This window comes from Cheilinus undulatus, linkage group 6 (assembly GCF_018320785.1).
Source record: "Cheilinus undulatus linkage group 6, ASM1832078v1, whole genome shotgun sequence".
Lineage (NCBI taxonomy): Eukaryota > Metazoa > Chordata > Actinopteri > Labriformes > Labridae > Cheilinus > Cheilinus undulatus.
The window spans coordinates 19,740,030-19,758,321 of NC_054870.1; positions in this window are offsets into that span (position 1 = coordinate 19,740,030).

The following is an 18,292-nucleotide window of genomic DNA, read 5'->3' on the forward strand; positions in this document are numbered from 1 at the left end:
CTTGGTGGCTGCGCACACGCAGCTCGATAGCAGCTATGTTATGTGTTTTGTTGCTCTGATTGGCTTGTAGAGATGCAACAGACAGAACATTCATTCAATCACACTCCGAGTTTTTTTTAAATCCTCTTCCTTTTCCCAAACATTTCCTACTGAAGCTTTCTCATATGGATGTGTGAAACAAATACATCTGGCATGTCAGGTTGGGTATTTTACTCTAACTGTGCTCAATTTTTAAAATTGATGAAAATAGCATGTCATTTTTTTCAAAATGTACTTTCTCCCCAGAAGACCTTGCAGGTCAGATTAAATCTGCTCATTGGCAGGGCTGTATGACACACCTGAAATCAAACATTATTGTTATACCATCAGACACAAGTCCTAAATGCGTGGTGTGCCTGTGGTAGATGAAAGAAGATCATCCCTATTAATCAATCAAATAACACACATACACACACAATCTGCTTAAAAATAACATTGGTAATAATAATAATATGATGAACCGGCTAGTTCACGAAGGATCCATCACTAGTTCATTCATTTATTGTAACTCAAATACTGTAAAAAAGCTCACTGTGGTAAAATGCCTCACCTCATATGTGAATTTGCACTAATGAGTTGCTGAGTTCTGGCTGTGCAATAAAACAATTATAGTATGTCAGAAAATACATCTTCATTTCACAAGATCCGCAGCCTGATTAGAGAGCCAACTAGTCTGACCTGAACCCCATGGTTTTCTGGACTGTTGTTTTGTGATATATTCTGAGATAGTGGACTTTTGATTTTTAGGAGCTGTAAGCCATGATCATCAAGATTAAAACTTAAAATAAATATAATTAAACTCTTAAAATATTTTAGTTTGTATGAAATGAATCTAAAAAGTATGAAAGTTTAACTTCTTGTGTTAAATCCTAGGGGAAGAAAAAATGTTTTCCAATTGCTATTTTAAGATACACCTGACTCCTGTAGACACTCCTGCTACTTTGCTCCAAGTTGAGGTTGGCAATAGTGGTGCCCCCCCACAAAATTACAGCTTCGCAAACTGTACATGTTGCTGTTTTACTTGTCTGGCTTGTCAAGTTGCAGACATTTAGTTTGTTCTGTTATACACCCAGCAATGAGTTCCTCTTTGCTGCTTTAAAAATGGAAAAATACTAATATCAGGATCAAAAAAAGGCTACAGTAATTTTAGCTGTCAAGAGTCTATCTAATACGAGTTAGCTTGTAGGCTGAGTTAGCTGTTAGCTAATAGTTCATATAATTTTTTTTTCTTAATATTTGGCACAATGTCCCACGAGATTTCCTTGTCTAATGTTGGGTGTGTTAAAAAGGTTTTCTGAAACCATAGATCTGTGCAGTTAACAGCCTGTAAAGCAGCAGTACGTTATTTTAAGAGCATGTGAGCTTCTCACTCAGAGCATGACTGCAGAGAAGAATGTCTACTGTGTGAATATGGTCAATGTGCCACTGAGAAGAAAACTCTCTGCTGTTCTGAGGAAAAAACAGCCTCAGGAAAGAAGCTGCATTTCCACCAGTTAACACAAACAGCTGCAACATCTTCCATATAGCAATTGCTGCATAAAAATGTCATAGCCTAACTCATTTAAAGAAAATAGCAAATGATACAGAAAATCATAAAGGACTCTTGTGAATTCTCTAATGGTTCACATACATCAAAGCCAGAGCTCCTTTCAACATCATTTATACCTCCTCAAATGTCAATTCTCCTCTATTCTGCTATTCTCTTTATTGTTGGACCTCTACATCTTTTGTTCTTCACTTTTACTGAGAAAATTTGAGTTAATGCATCATTTTCTGTCAATAATTAACTCATAAGATTCTCAATAGACTATGCTGTGATTAGATTCAAAGCTGTGATCTCGTATACTAACATGCGATTTAAACATTGATTAATGTGATCAAAGATAGGAATTTGCTCAAATCATCAGGTAACACTCACTGCCAGCTAGTGCAGAGAGTTTATGCTTTAATTTTATTAAGGAAATGGTAAGGTTGTATGCAGGCTGCATACAGTAAAAATAGCCTTAAAACACGAGTAATGTGTAACCAGCACAGGCACATGGATGTTTACTTGCAAGAAGAGCTGAAAGCTGGTGGTGCTAGAACTACAGTGCATTCAGAAAGTATTAAGACCCCCTTAACATTTTTTTTTTTTTTTACAATTTTGGTACTGGCCTGATGCTAGTACAAATATATATACATATTCTGATTAATCTACCCCCATTACCCCATCATGACAAAGTGAAAACAAGTTTAGATATTTTTTTATTAATGAAATAATAAACTGAAATATCACATTGACATACAATCCCCTCTTTATTTTTGCCAAAGACTGAAAGCATGTGGATTTGACATCAAAAGATGAATATGAGACAATACATCAGCATTTCAGCTTTTATTTCCAGGCATTTACATCTGGATCTCATACGCAACTTAGAAGATAGCACCTTTCTTCGAACCCGCCCATTGAGCAAAAGTATTGGAACATGTGTGTCCTACTTTATTGATTATTCAAACAATAAATAGTGCTGAATGTGTATGCTCAGTTTCATATTTGGGTTGAACTGTTTTCAGAGCATTTTCTAGAGATTTGTAACCTTGCAAAGCAGATGGAAACGCCTGTTTCTGTGTTTCTCACCGGTTAATCCATCTTGCAAAGCTCCCGTCTGGACAGTTTGGGTCCAGTTAGAAAGTGACAGGACCAATCAAAGACAAGGGGCAGTACTTTCTGGTGAGGCAGAGTCATGACGTAAGTAAGCAGCGACAAGAGGCTGGTGCAATTATGGCAGAAGACATCAGCGTGGATGCTGCTAAAAGCGGCAGATTTATTAGATCTTGACAACATTTCTTTGTTAAAAGAAGAACAAAGAACAGCAGTGAGTTGTTTTCTTTTCAGAAACGACAAAGGTCATATACTTACATGTCTACAGTCGCCGTGGTTCGCATTATGCAGTTCTATATGGAGTTTACTCCTTTGGCAGGGGTGCAGCTCAATAGCGGCTACATCACGTTTTGTTGCTCTGATTGTCCCGTAAAGATGTGACAGAACGTTCATCCAATCCCCCGTCTAACTTTGTTTTTTCAAAGGCTCTGTCTTTTCCCAAACGCGGTCTATGGGTGGTTTTCCAGATGGATGTGTGAAACAAGTCCATCTGGAGTGCCAGGTTAACAGATTCGTTGACTAGTAATGATTTAAATTTGCACATAATTTGACAGTCAAAGTAGTCGCCAGGAGCATGCCAATTCAAAACTCAATCAAAGCAGTGGAGCAGAAAAATTTACAGCTTAAATGGGCAGAAAATGCAATTCCTCACTTTCATTCACTGTTTTATCATCACATTCAAGTCGCATGCTTTTTTTCCCCTGAGGATTAACAAGCTATAAAATTTAAATAGACCCCACTCCTTAACCCTAACCTAGTCTCAGTAGACACTGATGATACTGTAAAATATTGCTAAGGTTAACACACAATGCATTGATGAAGCAGTCTCTTTGCCTTGAAATAATGGTCCCAAGGATCCAGTTTGGTAAAGTGTACATTTGATAAACAGAAAAGAGCATGACACAGAAGGTCACACACTTACATTAACATACACAGTATTTTGTCACACGTAGTCATATTAATACTATTTTTAATAGCTCTATGAGAGTGTCTCTCTCTCCACTGCTCTCAAGAGGGAGAGCGACAGGGAAAGAATGTGCTGAGTGGGTTCCTCCCACTGAAGATAAATTTCTCTCACCTCTTGATCCTGTGTGACAAGAGAAGAGCTCGGCCGACTATTTTACCTTCTATGTGGTCATTAGAATAAAGTTTGAGTCTAGAACTGAACTTAATCCTCTCTTGTCCTTCTGTCCAACAAAAGAACAGATGCAATATTTACCAATACATTGTCTAAACAATAAGAGAGAGAATTAGTCCTAGCGATGCATAACCACATGCTGAATGGTGAAGTAAATAGGGTACATTTTTTAGAGAAAATTAACTCAAACCATTGGAGGAATCCCCCACATGTGTTTAACCTTAATATACTGTATATGGATGACACTTTCCAGCAAATGGAGGGAAAAATTATAGCCAGCAGCAGCCAAAAGTCCACAACGGCCTAATGTGTCAATAATGGAAAGAAGTGTTGACAAGGGTAATTAGTCACCATGCAGCGTCGGCCAGAAGGAAAGGGAAGGAAATGTTAAAAAGAGGGAAGATAAGAAGAGAGCGGGTGCAAGGAGCGGCTGTAAGGAAAGAAGGGGAGGAGGAGGGGAGAGGTTCAAGAGGGGAAAATATAATGAGTAATGGGTGAAAAGGTGAAAAACACAGCTGAGAAGTGGTTGAAGAACGGCAGAGAGGAGGATTTGACACAGGGGATGGAAATAGAGTCATAATGGGAAAGATAAAGACTGGGGGATGATGAAAGAAAATAAGCAGAAAAGGTAATGAAGAGAAAGAAACTGAATGAGAGGGGAGAAAATACGCAGAGGTGCTGAGAGGTGAGGCATCAGGTCATACAGTAAATATAAAACCTGTAATGCCCATGTCAGTTATGACAGAAAAAAGTAAAGTTTCAAAAAAGGCACTATATACATAAAAAAAAAAAATAGGGCAAATAATTTTTCAACATTTTCCTTTATTATTCATTTCAACCATAAAATGATATTAAATAGAGAAGGTTATTTCCAGTAGCATGATCCAGATGGCGTATGAATATCTGGGTGCAAGAAGTGGTTGGACCTGCAAACTTGCATTTACCAAAAAAATGACTCATACATTGAGTATGAGCCCTACACTTTACAAACAGTTACTTTTTCAGTGTTGACCAATGTGTCTGGAGTGCATGCCATGATATCAAGTTGCCAGATGAAGGGAGAAGAGTCTAAAGGCTAGCTGTGCCCCTTTAACAGTTTTTGTCATTGCGGTTTTGTCACAAACAGGCTTCTAACTGAAATGATGAAAAACTATTTAAAGAATAAACCTTGTAGGGTAAGTGACTGAGTAATGATCTGTTTACAAAACAGTCTGTTTCATGAAAGGCTTTTATTTGAACCACAGTATCAGGCTCCTGGATGAGAATGAGTTTCTTTTCTTTATTTTTTTCCTTATTCAATACACATTTAAAAAGCCAAACTGGCACCGTATGAAGAGTTGTTAGGGAACAAATAAACCAGTTCTTATTACTGACCTGAGCCAAGTGATCCAGATCTACTGCAACAAGGAAGGCTGGTTTACTATACTGACCATAACCAGACTGTTTGGTGGGAAGAGCACTGTGTGACCCTTTTCCTTCAGACTTTAAATGAAGTCTGCTCTGTTTTTCGTGAGCTTTTTAACCTTTTGGCCTGATTTTGTTGCTACTTTTTTGACAAAGAAGTGTCAGAGACTGGTGAAAGAAATAGGATAAGATGAAGAATAGGTGTCTGAGGAGTTTTGACCCAGACACTGATGAGATGAATTGGAAGTAGCCATGAAAGGATACAGAGGACCTGGACACCAATGAAAAGCCATGAGGTGGCTGGGGTGGAGAAAGGTTGTAGCAGTCATTCTTAAATAACTGACTGGGAAGGAGAGGAGAACAGGTTTGAAAATGTGACAGCAACAGGATGATTGGATCAAGGAAGGTTGTGGCAGAAAGGGATTGGCTCAAAATTTAAGTGAGTAGATGCCAGTACCAACTTATTATCAGAGCAGGAAAAAGAGATGGAAATGGGACCTGAGTGAATGATTACTAATGAATGAAAGGATGAATGGAAATTAAACTTTTCTTGCTTGAATTTGCGCTAAGCTTCATTAAAACAAAATCAGGTAAGTAAAAACTGTTCATCACTTATATATGTTACTTCAGTTTACGATTAAGAACATATATTAAACATTATTTCTTTTCAATTTTTACATATTTCCACCATCAAAGTGGCCCAAAAATGGCACAAACAATATTATTGAGCAAGTTATATTATGCAAATTGCTACTTTATTGCACAACTGAATGATAATTGCATCAATAATTAATTAATTGATTGATTAATTAAAATCATTCACAAATAATATTACATTGCTTGTACAAAATCAGAGTATTATGTGTGTTTGTGTTTTGTAATTGTTGCTGTGCCGTTGGCCCAGACAGTACCAAAGGGTCCAAAAAGTGAACTTAATACAAGGATCAACCATTCAGTACTAAGTACTTACTATATTGTGCATTCACTTTAATAGACTGACCTCTTCAGCAGAAATAAAAAAAAAAAAAAAAAAAAAAACTTCAAGACTCTGCTTGGGTTAATTTATCGCTGCTATTTGTTGTTTTTTCATTTCAGTATAACAAACAATGGAAATGTTGCTTGGATAGAAACCATTGGTTTAAACTACTTTTCAGATGCAATGAGGAATACTATGTGGGCTCTATATGGTGTTGAATGAATAGTAAGACATTAAACATGTTGAACTTCTAATATCAATGTGATAGAGCTTCTTTAGGATGAGTAATTTTAGTGCGTTATCTGCATGTTAAACTTTAATCCTCTGTTACAGTTGCTGCTGAAACTAGGTGCATGTATATCTTCTTCCCACTCTTTTGAGCACTGAGTTTGGTAGAGTATAGCAGCTCACAACATCAATGCATACTCTATGTAGCTATATGAATGTAGCTAGCACAGTGGATTGAAACAGCAGCAAAGTGTGCTTTCTTTCATGAATTCTGGTATTCCCTTGTACTGAAAGATAGGAGCCTTTCAAAAGAACTTGATAGGTGGGAAAGAAGTTTGAGGGAGGAGTATTTTTCAACAGCTATAGGTTCTGTGTTGCAGAATTTACAGACACTTTTCTTGGTTTCTTTAAAAGCTTTTTGGTTTACAATTTGCCTCTCAAAACTCAAACAGAGAAATATCAGTTTACCTTGAAGTAAAGTGCTGTCTTGTCAGATCCTGCCTTGGCTGTGACATTGAGGCCACATAGGGGTGTTTTGTTTTTTAAAGGAAACTCTGCTGTTGGATTTTCAAGTGTTCAGATCCTGATAAAATACTGTGGAAAAGTCTCGACATAATCCAACTTTTGCACAACTTTCTCAGAACACTTTGTGCACTTGCATTTGAAGTCCACACGTATGAATCTGTGCTGTTCTCAAGTAGAATTTTTGCACCATCAGATTTCCATAAATGCAAACATTCCAAACTCTTTTATGTAAAACTTTTTTCTCCAAAGTTATTCAAACAACTGTTTCATGCAGCATTGTCTATGAATACCTGAAAACATATCCCATACATTTTTCACAAAGGCTTGCCTGTTTTGGTATCTGTGCCTTAGTATGCTTGTCTCTGGATGTTTCATCTTCTTGCATCAGTCTCTCTTCACATTCATTTAGTAGACATTTAAATAAGCAATTAAGGCTGGTATGCATGTGAATAGTATATGTATGCTAGTGGTGTAAAGATAATACGATATGGATCTGTTAACCGATCTTGACGTCAGCGGTCTGAGTGCATTGGTCCGCGGAGCCCTGCCGTAAAAATGCGGCAGAAACCCGTCTTTGGACCAGTTTTAACGTTGAAGATCGGTTCATGAGGCTCTGCCATGCTCTGGCTCAGCATCTGTAATCTCACGTGACCCGTGGTGACCTTTGACCTTTAAACAAGAGTTCTGTTCGCCATAGGTGCTTGCTAGGTAGGTGGATGTGTTTCACTGGTCATCGCCTAAACGTTTTTCAGTTCTGCACCTCAGGAAAGAGTCATGTGGTCTTTATATGAAGGAAGTATAACTTAAGAAATGTCTGTACACTGGAGGAAAGCAATTAAGAACTACGGCAGCTCATAAAGCTCACCTGTTGACACGGCGGTGCTAAAGTTTAGGTAAGATGCTAACGCTAAATGCAGCACAAACACACACAAACAAACACTTTTCTAAGTTAAACTCTTCAGTTATCATCATAACAACAGCCGCTTTATTCACAGGGTTTACCATAAGGTGTTGTTGGGAGTGATTGATTTGGTGACATAATCAATACATCTGAGCCCACTGATATGATATTAAACAAAGAGGACTTCACTAAGCTGGAGATCAGCTGCTCTCCTATGAATTAATTCAAGAATGAAAACAATCAAGAACCATCAGAAACACAGAGAAAGGGAATAATGTTTTTACTACATGAAGACTGAATACTCACATTAAGAGGAATTATGAAAGGAAAAACATGTTTAGAAAGCTGTTTTAATATGACTGTTTTCAACATTATTTTAATCCCTTGTTCTCCTGTTCTAGCAGACATGCTCTGTCTATCCAAATCTTGTGATTTTAAATTTGTTTTAATTTGTCCTTGGACAAATTAAAAGGAAGTTACAAGTACAGAAGGACAAACATGCACCAGTGAAAACTCATTTTAATATTTATCTCCCAATTTAATGTCAAAGTAAGGCACTTGGGCACCTGGGTGTGATGAAAACTTTCTTAAACATAATTTCAGAATGTCAGCACAGGAGGCCTGGTATTTAGTTTGTTTTATAAATCAGATCAAATAAACTTAGATTATTATTAAATTATCTAGTTTTCCCCCTTTTTGGTAATTTTGTTTTTTTGTTTTTTGATTCTATAATCAGATTGTACCGGTTTGAATCGGACCGAATCGTTCTGTATTTTAATGACTCATCTGTGAATCAAATCTGTGAATTGAGATTTGAATCAAATTGTCTTGAGAAGGAGAGATTCACACCCCTAATGTATGCCTTTGAGAAGAGGTCAGTATCCACAATGAATTAAGGAGTTTAAAGAATTTAAAGAATTTTATTTTAGTCAAGGTAACCCTCTGGTACCCCTTGTGCCAAAAATGCACACTTAGTTGATACTTTTTAAAAAAAAAACTTTGTCTGCTTTCACAATTAATATTATCATGTCTTGTATTTTTTGTTCATTTTTGCACAATTTTCAAAATTCTGTCCCAGCCACAACAATCAGCCCAACATAAATAAAGTAAACCTTTTTTAGAGTGTTAATAACCCTGGTGTGCAAAAAGTCTCTATTGAAACCCATTCAAACCAATTCTTTTGATCTATATGCCATTAAGGCATGAATCATGCATTTTCTGGTGTCTGGGCTTCATTTGAGAGTTGGGGCTTTACATTTGCACCTGGAGCATTTTTTTACCCTATGACATCACTTTTACCAAATATGGGCGAGGGCAGGAAATACATGTTTTTTTTTCCACCAGATTTCAGTGTTATACTGCCCTTTGCTCCCCTTCTCACTAACTCTCTGAGGTTTTGTTTCAGTGCAGATCAGTGTGTGAGTCTGTGAGTGTGTCTGTGCAATAATCAAAAAATAAGTTATCTAACTTTCATGTAGTAACTTGCAAAAAAAAAAAAAAAAAAAATACATATTTTGCATCTAAAAATGCAGTGACATCATCAATGAAACATGGCATTTAAAGGGTTAGAAAAATTAAAATGAATGAGTATTTGACATTTATGATTAGGGCTGACCTCAAATAAGTAAAATATAATTCAATAACAGTAAAACGATTTTGAAATGTATGATATTTATAACATGATTTAAAGGTGTGCATTTTTTGCGCAGAAGGGTGAAAAACGTGAGTATTTTAGAATAATTGACCTCACAAAAAAACTAATAATGCATTTTAACCAATGTTGCTAATAATCAATGACATATGCCAGGCTGCAATCATCCATAAATAAGTTATTCACTTACAGTGTAGTATCTTGAAAAAATCAGTTTGTGTTTTTTTTTTCCATAAAAAAATTGTGTTTGTTTACATTACAAACATGGCAATTAAAGGGTTAAAAGATATGACAATTATTGAGTATTTGGTATTTTTGTTAATGGCACAAGTTGGTGAAACAAGGAAAAAAATAAACAATTAAAAATAAACTAATATAACTTTTTTATTTACAGTAATAACCCCCCGTGCATGTTTTTGCACACTAGGAGGAAAATGAGGTGGCAATTTGTAAGGATACCAGAGGGTTAGAATAAATTAAAGACATCTTCAATGCAGTGTTTATCTTTTTTGCAAAGTTTTACTGAAAAAGTACATTTTAAATGAGAAATGGTGGTTCTCTGAGCAACTTCTAAATGATTGTTTAGTAGGTTATGTAATCAAACAAAATATTTTTTGCTCATCATTTACTGTTATAATTTGTCACCAAAGCCAGCCATACTATGGGAAATGTGAAGCAGACTATGATCTGTGTTTTTCTTGATTTTGAAATTTCTCAAACTGCTATTTTTGAATGGCCCAATCAAGCATTGTTTGCCATGCAGCCTACAGACAGGATACGCTAGGGCTCTGAGCAGGGGTGTGACTCTCTCCTTATCAAGATAATGTGATTTGAATTTTGATTAACATGCAATGATTTAATTCACTGACAATGTATTAAAATTAACAATTCAATTTGGTCCAATCCAGTTTGGGGTTAGACAATCATCTGGAGCCTCCTTCCCAGCACCTCAGAGAAAACTTTCCCTGGAAGCCTGAGTGCTGTGATGCCCTGGTAATTTGAGCCACACCCTCTGGTCGCCCCTTGTTAAAAATGGGTACCACCACCCTGGTCTGCCACTCCATAGGCACGGTCCCAGACCTCCATGCAACACTGAAAAGGCATGTCATCCCACACAGCCAACAATGTCCAGAGCCATCTCAGGGCGAATCTCATCTAGACCAAGTGCCTTGCCTAGGAGCTTTTTGACCACCTCAGTGACCTCTGCCAAGGATATAAGTGGGTCTTCCCTTGGTTCATCTGTCTCGTTCTCCTCCTAGAAGAACATGCTAATTGGTTTCAGGAGTTCCTCAAAGTGCATCTTCCACCACTGAAGAATATCCCCAGTGTGAGTCAGACTGTTATCAGTGGGAGTAAGGAACTGCTGAGCCAAGCCACGCTTTCCCTTCTAAGTCACCAGTTTGCCAGAACACCATTGAGGCCAACCAAATGTCCTTCTCCATAGTCTTCCTGAACTCCTACCTTCTCCTGCAACAGCCAAGGCTGCAACCCCTGAGCCACCCAGTACCTGTCATCTACTTCCAGAGACCCTTGGGCTAACCAAACCCGAAAGCCCTCCGTCTTTAGTTTGACGGCTTCCCTCACTGCTGGTGTCTACCAGTGGGTTCTGGGTTCTTGGGGTTCCCAACCTCCCCTGGGATGCACAAAAAAATATTTCAGTGGTGAAAGTTGAAAACCTCACAGACAGGGACATCCACCAGACCTTCGTTATTCACCCACACTACTTGTTTGGGTTTACCAGGTCTGTCAGGCAGCCTCCTCTGCATCTGATCCTACTCACCACCAGGTGGTGATCAGTTTAGGGCTCTTCTCTCTTCATCCAACTGTCCAAGACATATGGCTGCATATCTGATGAAATGACTACAAAGTGGATCATAGCTCTTTGGCCTATGGTACTCTGGTACCAGGTACACTTATGAGCATCCCTATGCTTAAACATTGGAATTTGTTTTGGCCAACTGATCTGAACCACTCAGGTTCAAATCAGGCAGCAGTTCCTCCTAATCACCCCCTTCCTCTCATCATGTCCCATAAGTGTTTAAAAACCCAAGTAGAATAATGGAGTGCCCAGGTGGTACCCTGTCCAGGACCCCACCCAGAAACTCCAATAAGGCTGTGTACTCTTTACTGTTGTTCATCGCATAGGCATTAACAACGGTCAGTCTTTCTCTTTGCGACCCAAAGCCACAAAAAGGTGAACCTCTCATTCCCTGGGGAAAACTCCAACACTGTGGTGGGCACCCAGGGCAACTCCAGAGTAAAAGGGCATCCAGGCCCTCTCCAGTTTGGTTTCAGAGCTGTTGCTGTTTGTAGAGGAAAGCCCGTATATGTCTACTTGGTAACACTCCACCTCCTGCACCAACTCCGGCTCCTTCCCTGCCAGAGAGGTGATGTTCCCCATCCAGCACTGCACTGGGTGAGTGAAATTCTTTTTGGACATCTTGAATCCATGAAGTGCACTTCAAAGTCACCATCACATCAGTGGGTCATTATGTTTTGATCTCTAAGAAGCATTTATTTGGTTATTTTTCAGCATCAGGTTTGAATTTACCACAAACAGGCAAGAGTAAAGAAAAATAACTGCTGTGAAAGATGTAGGCACCGGGAGCTTTGCTTTCAATCTCGTTCGCTGTTTATTATGAAGCTAAATGAAACAAGGTGGAAGCTGGGTGAAAGGCTTCACTGCTCTGAGATCCAGCTCCATTCATCTGCATTAAGGCCACTTATTATAAAGGCAGTAATTTATTTTCTCTGGCACTTTTTTTCCCTGTGAGGTTGAACAAGTTAAAGAGAAGTGTGGAAAAAAATGGAGAAAGAAAGGGTTGGGGGAATTGATTTTGCAGGATGAATGGATTTAATACAGTATAATATTTATCTCCTGTAGATTAACAGACCATGAGGTTGCTAAAAAAAAAAAGAAGCGGAAGTTTAATTGAACATCTCCAGCATCCCTCTTTCACTGGCTGTCATTGGCTCACTTCACATCTTTTTCTCGCCTCTCACTCTTTTCATCTCTTTCCTGCCAGAACTCCGACCGAACAGATGAAACAGTCTGCAGTCACTCACTGAAGGAAGAGAGGAATAAAGGGAAGACAAATACGTCTGTTGAAAATGTTGGCTTTTTTTTTAAATCGCTACTGGCGTCATTTCTGCACAGATTTGCATTTGGAGCATTTTTTCAACTCCAGTGAAGAGCACAAACAGCATGATAGATCCTAAAGGATACAAACTAGCATGTACACACTGTTGGCAACATTACACACTCACAGCATTTACACCAGAAAGTCACTCTTTAGACTGGCAGCAGCCTCTGAGTAGAGTGTGAAGAGCTCTACTGCTGTTATTTACACCTTCACACAACATTGGTGATAATTCCTACTACATGCTTCCTGCCCTTTGTTAATTTTAGGCATGTGAAACCAAATATACACAAACCCACATGCAGTATTTTGTAAATCTGCTTGGATTAATCAATTGTATGTAGACATGTGACTGTATAGTCTTTCAGTAAGTTGATTTTACAGCTTTGTAATCTGCCTTCAAGTTCTATGAAACTGAGGTAGTAAATAAAAATCATTGTAATTCGACTCACCTTACCATGGTCTTTTGTAAAAAAAAAAGTAAATGGTTGTTACCATTTGCCACTATGACTGTAATCAAGCATTTGTGATATCTGGCAGTGAGTCTTTCACATCACTCTGGAGAAATTTTGGCCTACTCCTCTTTGCAGAATTGTTGTAATTCAGCCACATTGGAGGGTTTTTGATCATGAACGGCCCATCTAAGGTCACAGCATCTCAATCAGAGATTGACTAGGCCACTCCAAAACCTTCATTTTTTGTTTTTTTAACCATTCAGTGATCAACTTGCTTGTATGTTTCGGATTGTTGTCCTGCAGCATAACCCAAGTGTGCTTGAGCTTGAAGATAGCTGGACATTCTCCTTTAGTGTTTCTGGTAGAGAGCAGAATTCATGATTCAATGAATTATGGCAATGTGTCCAGGTCCTGAGGTAGCAAAGCAGCCCCAGACCATCACAACACCACCACCACGTTTGACTCTTGGTATGATGTTCTTTTGATTAATTGCTGTGTTAGATTTATGCCAGATGTAACGGGACACACACCTTTCAAAAATTTGATTTTTTGTCTTGTTGGTCCACAGGATATTTTCTCCAAAGTCTTGGGGATCATCAAGATGTTTTTTTTGGGAAATGTGAGGCGAACTTTTGTCTATTTCTTGTTAAATCATGAACACTGACCTTAATTGAGTCAAATGAGGTCTGCAGGCCTTTAGATGTTATTCTCTTGGAGTAATTATGGTGGACCAGTCAATCCTGAGAAGGTTTACCACTGTTCAATTTCTTCTCCATTTGTGGACAATGGCTTCCACTGTGGTTTGCTGGAGTCCTAAAGCCTTAGAAATGGCTTTGTAATTCTTTACAGACTGAAAGGTGTTAATGACTTTGTGTCTCATCTGTTTTTGTGCCGTCTGGCAGTAATCAGTCTGGATGTGGTTTGATGAGTGAACTCAGCTCTCCTTCAGCTTTCCTAATATCTTTTTCAGACTATGACCAAGAGCCTAGGATCAAGGTTTGTTGAAGTTTTTGTTTTATCAAAGTGTGCTCAATCCTGAACAACAGGGTTAAAGTTGGAAGGTATTGAAGTCCTTGATTTGTTTGTCTGGCAGTTTTTCTCCTCTCTGATGAAGTTAGTGACTCCATCTTGGTGCTTAACATTTACAAGCTCCCAAACTCATTTATGGAGACATGGGTCTCCACAAAACTTTCTTTTTTAGCAGAGTCTTGCAGTAAATGCATTGTAAAGTACCATTGCTTCTAGGTTTGCTGGCCTGGAATGAGTGTTCAGTTCCTTGTTTTGGGACATCATTATTATGAGTATGGCTTCTATTGTTTCTCATAAGTTCAAAATGTAATTTTTGTCCCTCTTAGATTCAAAGAAAAGTAATTGCTTGTGCTTCAGCTTTTCCAATGGTTCATTTCTGAATCAAGGGCCTTGCTATTTTAGGTCAGTCTGTTGGAAAGTAGAGACAATGGTGCATTTTACTTCAGCTGTAACTCAGTCTTACTGAACTTTCATTACAGACACTTTTTACTGGTTAATATTGTCAGGGTTTTCAGTTGCAGCTCTTTTACTTCTTCACTGCAAAGTCGCTGTGTCAAGTTTGTCCTCTTTGGGTCCTTGTCATTTTTTTTTTTTGTTTCTCAGGTTTGCTTTATGTAACCTTGATCATATGATCGTCATACTCTGAAAAGCGTCTGTGAATCAAGGCCTTTGATAGAATTTATTCACCCCCCTGCTTTCAGCATAGCTAGTAGAGATGTCACATCCATCCATTGATGGTCTATTTATGGGATCGTTTGTTGAGTTGGAATGAAATATGTAAGAGGCATTAAGAAATAAGAATGTTACCTTTGGATTAGTTGCAAGAAACAGACATGTAAAGGTTTGAAGTAAGTTTTACATACATGCACTGTGTGTGGCGTGTAGGCTAGAAGGTTGATAAATAGTGGAGGTAAAATACTCTGATGGTTTCATTTATTGAGTGATTATTTTTAAAAATGTGTTAAAATATTTGACTCAGAATTCAGCATTTATCTATTTTAATGATTGAGTTTGAATAGAAAAGCTGTAAAGATTTAGATAAACACATGTTGGAGGTCAGTATGGGTTTGGATCAAAAAGTAATGGTAGATTTCCACTAGTTTTAACATGCAATGTGCAGCCTTTCTTTCTTTCTTTCTTTCTGTCTGTCTTTCTTTGCTGCATTATTGGACGTGGTGATGTGAGGCTTGCTCACAGCTGCTTAGCAGCTGTTAAGCTGTTCTGTGATTTAACAGGTCTCATGCTTTGTGGCTGAGCTGTTGTTGTTCCTAAACGTTTCCACTTTCTGATAATAACACTTACAGTTGACTGTGAACCATCCAGCGGGGATGAAACTTAACAAACTTTCTTATTGCAAAGGCGTCATCCATCGCAGTAGCACACTTGGAACTGAGCTCACTGAGCTCTCCAGAACAACCCATTTTGTATCACAAATGTTTGCATATGGAGACTGCATTGCTAGGTGATTGATTGTATATTCCTGTGACAATGAGTGTGATTGAAACACCTGAATTCAATAATTAACAGGTGTGGCCGAATACTTTTGTCCATGTAGTGTATTATTATTTTACACTTAGGTAGTTTATGGAAAGTCTCCCTTAATGGTCCTGACATTATGGCTTGTAATCAAATCTAAAAAGCAGCAAGGACTGAATGATGTGGCTGATGAGGGACAGGAGCAAAGAGGGAGTTAGCTGTCTTGTCCCCCCTTGTCTCAGGCCTCTCCATGATGTTCTAAAGCCTTTTGTTCTGTTTTTCCAGAGTAGACCTCAGCTGAAACTCTAGGATCTAGCTGCTCCTTTAGAAAAAATAAATAACTAAGCTTCACAGCAGGCTGTCTTTTACTGAAAGCAATGCTCATGTTGGTGGGGAATTTTAAGTTGAAACTATATGTTCAAACAACAGCTTTCACTGTGACTTCTGTTAGCATTTCTTTCTTTCAGTTTTCTGCATCTTTTTATCTCTGAAGTTACTTTGTTTTTCTTTTACCATCAAACAAATTCAATCACAAGCATACATTTGCTTTGAGCCATTTTGAAAAATTAGCTTCTGTTATAAATGTCTTTGAAAGTTTGGCTGCAGAAATCAAACTCTAAAGTGAAGCTGCCGGCTGTTGGATTTATCTCACAGTAGCACTCACGTCATGTTTTTATATAAATTTAGCACAGGTGAAGTTTGGATTCACTTTAAAGCGAGACATCAGTGATTAAAGGAGACTTTTTACTCCTTGTTTGTCCTCACTGTGATGATGACATCAGGACAGGGCAGCAAGGTTGTGGGGCTGCAGGGTACATTTATCTTTGCTGCTGTCCCTTGAGCAAATAAAAGGCGGTACTTGCATCATCCTTTCGTCTCTCCTCCCACTCAACCCCCTTTGGATATACTTTGATCAGGCATAATGAGTATTCCACTTATGTACAAAATTTACGCTCTCTTCCACATTCTCTTTAAGAGGCCTTTGTTCTGACTCCTGTCTAAAATACAATTATGTTGTTGTTATTACTTTATTTCATGCTGCTTAGAACCTTTTGAAGTGTGAGGCCTTATAGATTGGTTCAAGAGGCATAAACACAGAGCTATTTCAGAGGCAGTGATATAGTGAAATATAGCCTTCCTTTAACAGACATTTTGATATTTTGAACACAAGGAACTTGGTTTTGTGATAAAAAAAAATTAGAAAATGATAATAAAAAATATGCTTTAACTCCTAATTTTCACTCAGTTTGGGAAAGAATTCAACAAAAGATGTACCTGGGCTACTGTCCAGGTGGGTAGTAAGGTTGCCAAGAGCCCCTTGTTTGTACTGTGAATGTCCCAAGGATCCAAAAGTCTCTGGAGGTCTCCAGGCATGTCACCAGAGCTGGACAAAAGAAGTGCCATCAAGCTTGGCCTTGGCAGCCAGCTAACACTTATGTAGACATGCATTGAGATTGACTTGGCATGAACGTCCATGTGTGTATCCTCTCTGTAAATTCATTTCAGGCTCATTTCAGGATGTAAGGCATGGTATTCTTATGTTTTTTGAAGTAAAAGCCCAAACACTTTGTTTCTGCGGTGAGACAGTCAGCGTTATCACACAATGCTTTTATTACCTCCACCAAGGAGGTTATGTGGTCAGCAGGGTTTGTTAGTTAGTTTGTTAGTTTGTTGGCAACAAACTCAAAAAGTTATGGACAGATTTTGATGAAATTTTCAGGAAATATCAGAAACGACATGAGGAAGAACTGATTATTAGATTTTGGGAGTGATCGGGATCACCGTCTGGATCTAGGAATTTTTTTTTTAAAGGATTCTTCACTATTGGGAGATAGGGCTAATGGTGGAGGTCTGCGCTCTCCGAGTGCTTTTCTAGTTTTGAAAATTTTCTGGGATAGTTATTCAGTCGTTGCAGTAATTTGCAAGTTGCTTTGATTGTTTTGTTTCAACTCTATGTAAATAAATTAGAAACATCCAACTATCACAGATGTTAAAGTATATGGGATCTCCCTCTGCCTGTCTCTTTGCTGTTTGTCAGCAAAGTCGTGCACATGTAAGTTAAGCACCAGCTTTCATGTAGAATAGATCTTTAACAAAAAGCTGAATTCCTTAAACCATTATAACTGAAACCACCTCTATAGTTAAACAGGTAAACATAATAAAGTGATTACTGAGTGTTGGCCTCTTTCCTCAAGTGTTATGAATAGTCCATTGTCTGCACAAATGGCACAGTCTATCATGAGATAGGAGGTAATGCAGACATTTATTTGGTTTCCACTTCCAGCTAAATTTTGATGTCCAAGATGAATACTTGCAAGGTTGCCCATTTCTTCCATTGTTTAGTTGCCAGTTTATCTGTTACTCTGCCAAGTAACTCCAGTTAGTGGATGCAGAATTTTGTATTTGTCTGCTGAGATTTCTTGTTCTGTAATCCTCCATTTAACGGCTTGTCTACAGTGCATACAGACCGAGCATACTGGCCATTCGCTCACATTTACAGGCACAATTTTACTTGAAACCATCTGGGGTACCTACCTTCTTGCCTGCAATAATAATAGTTACCCCCTGCACTGAAAACTGCCCATCAAGCACATTTGGAACAACACTGATTCACATTAAGTTTCTTCAGGGATACTGAAGACTGACTGTCTGAAGACCTGAAAACTTGTATTTGTTTTAAGATAAGACA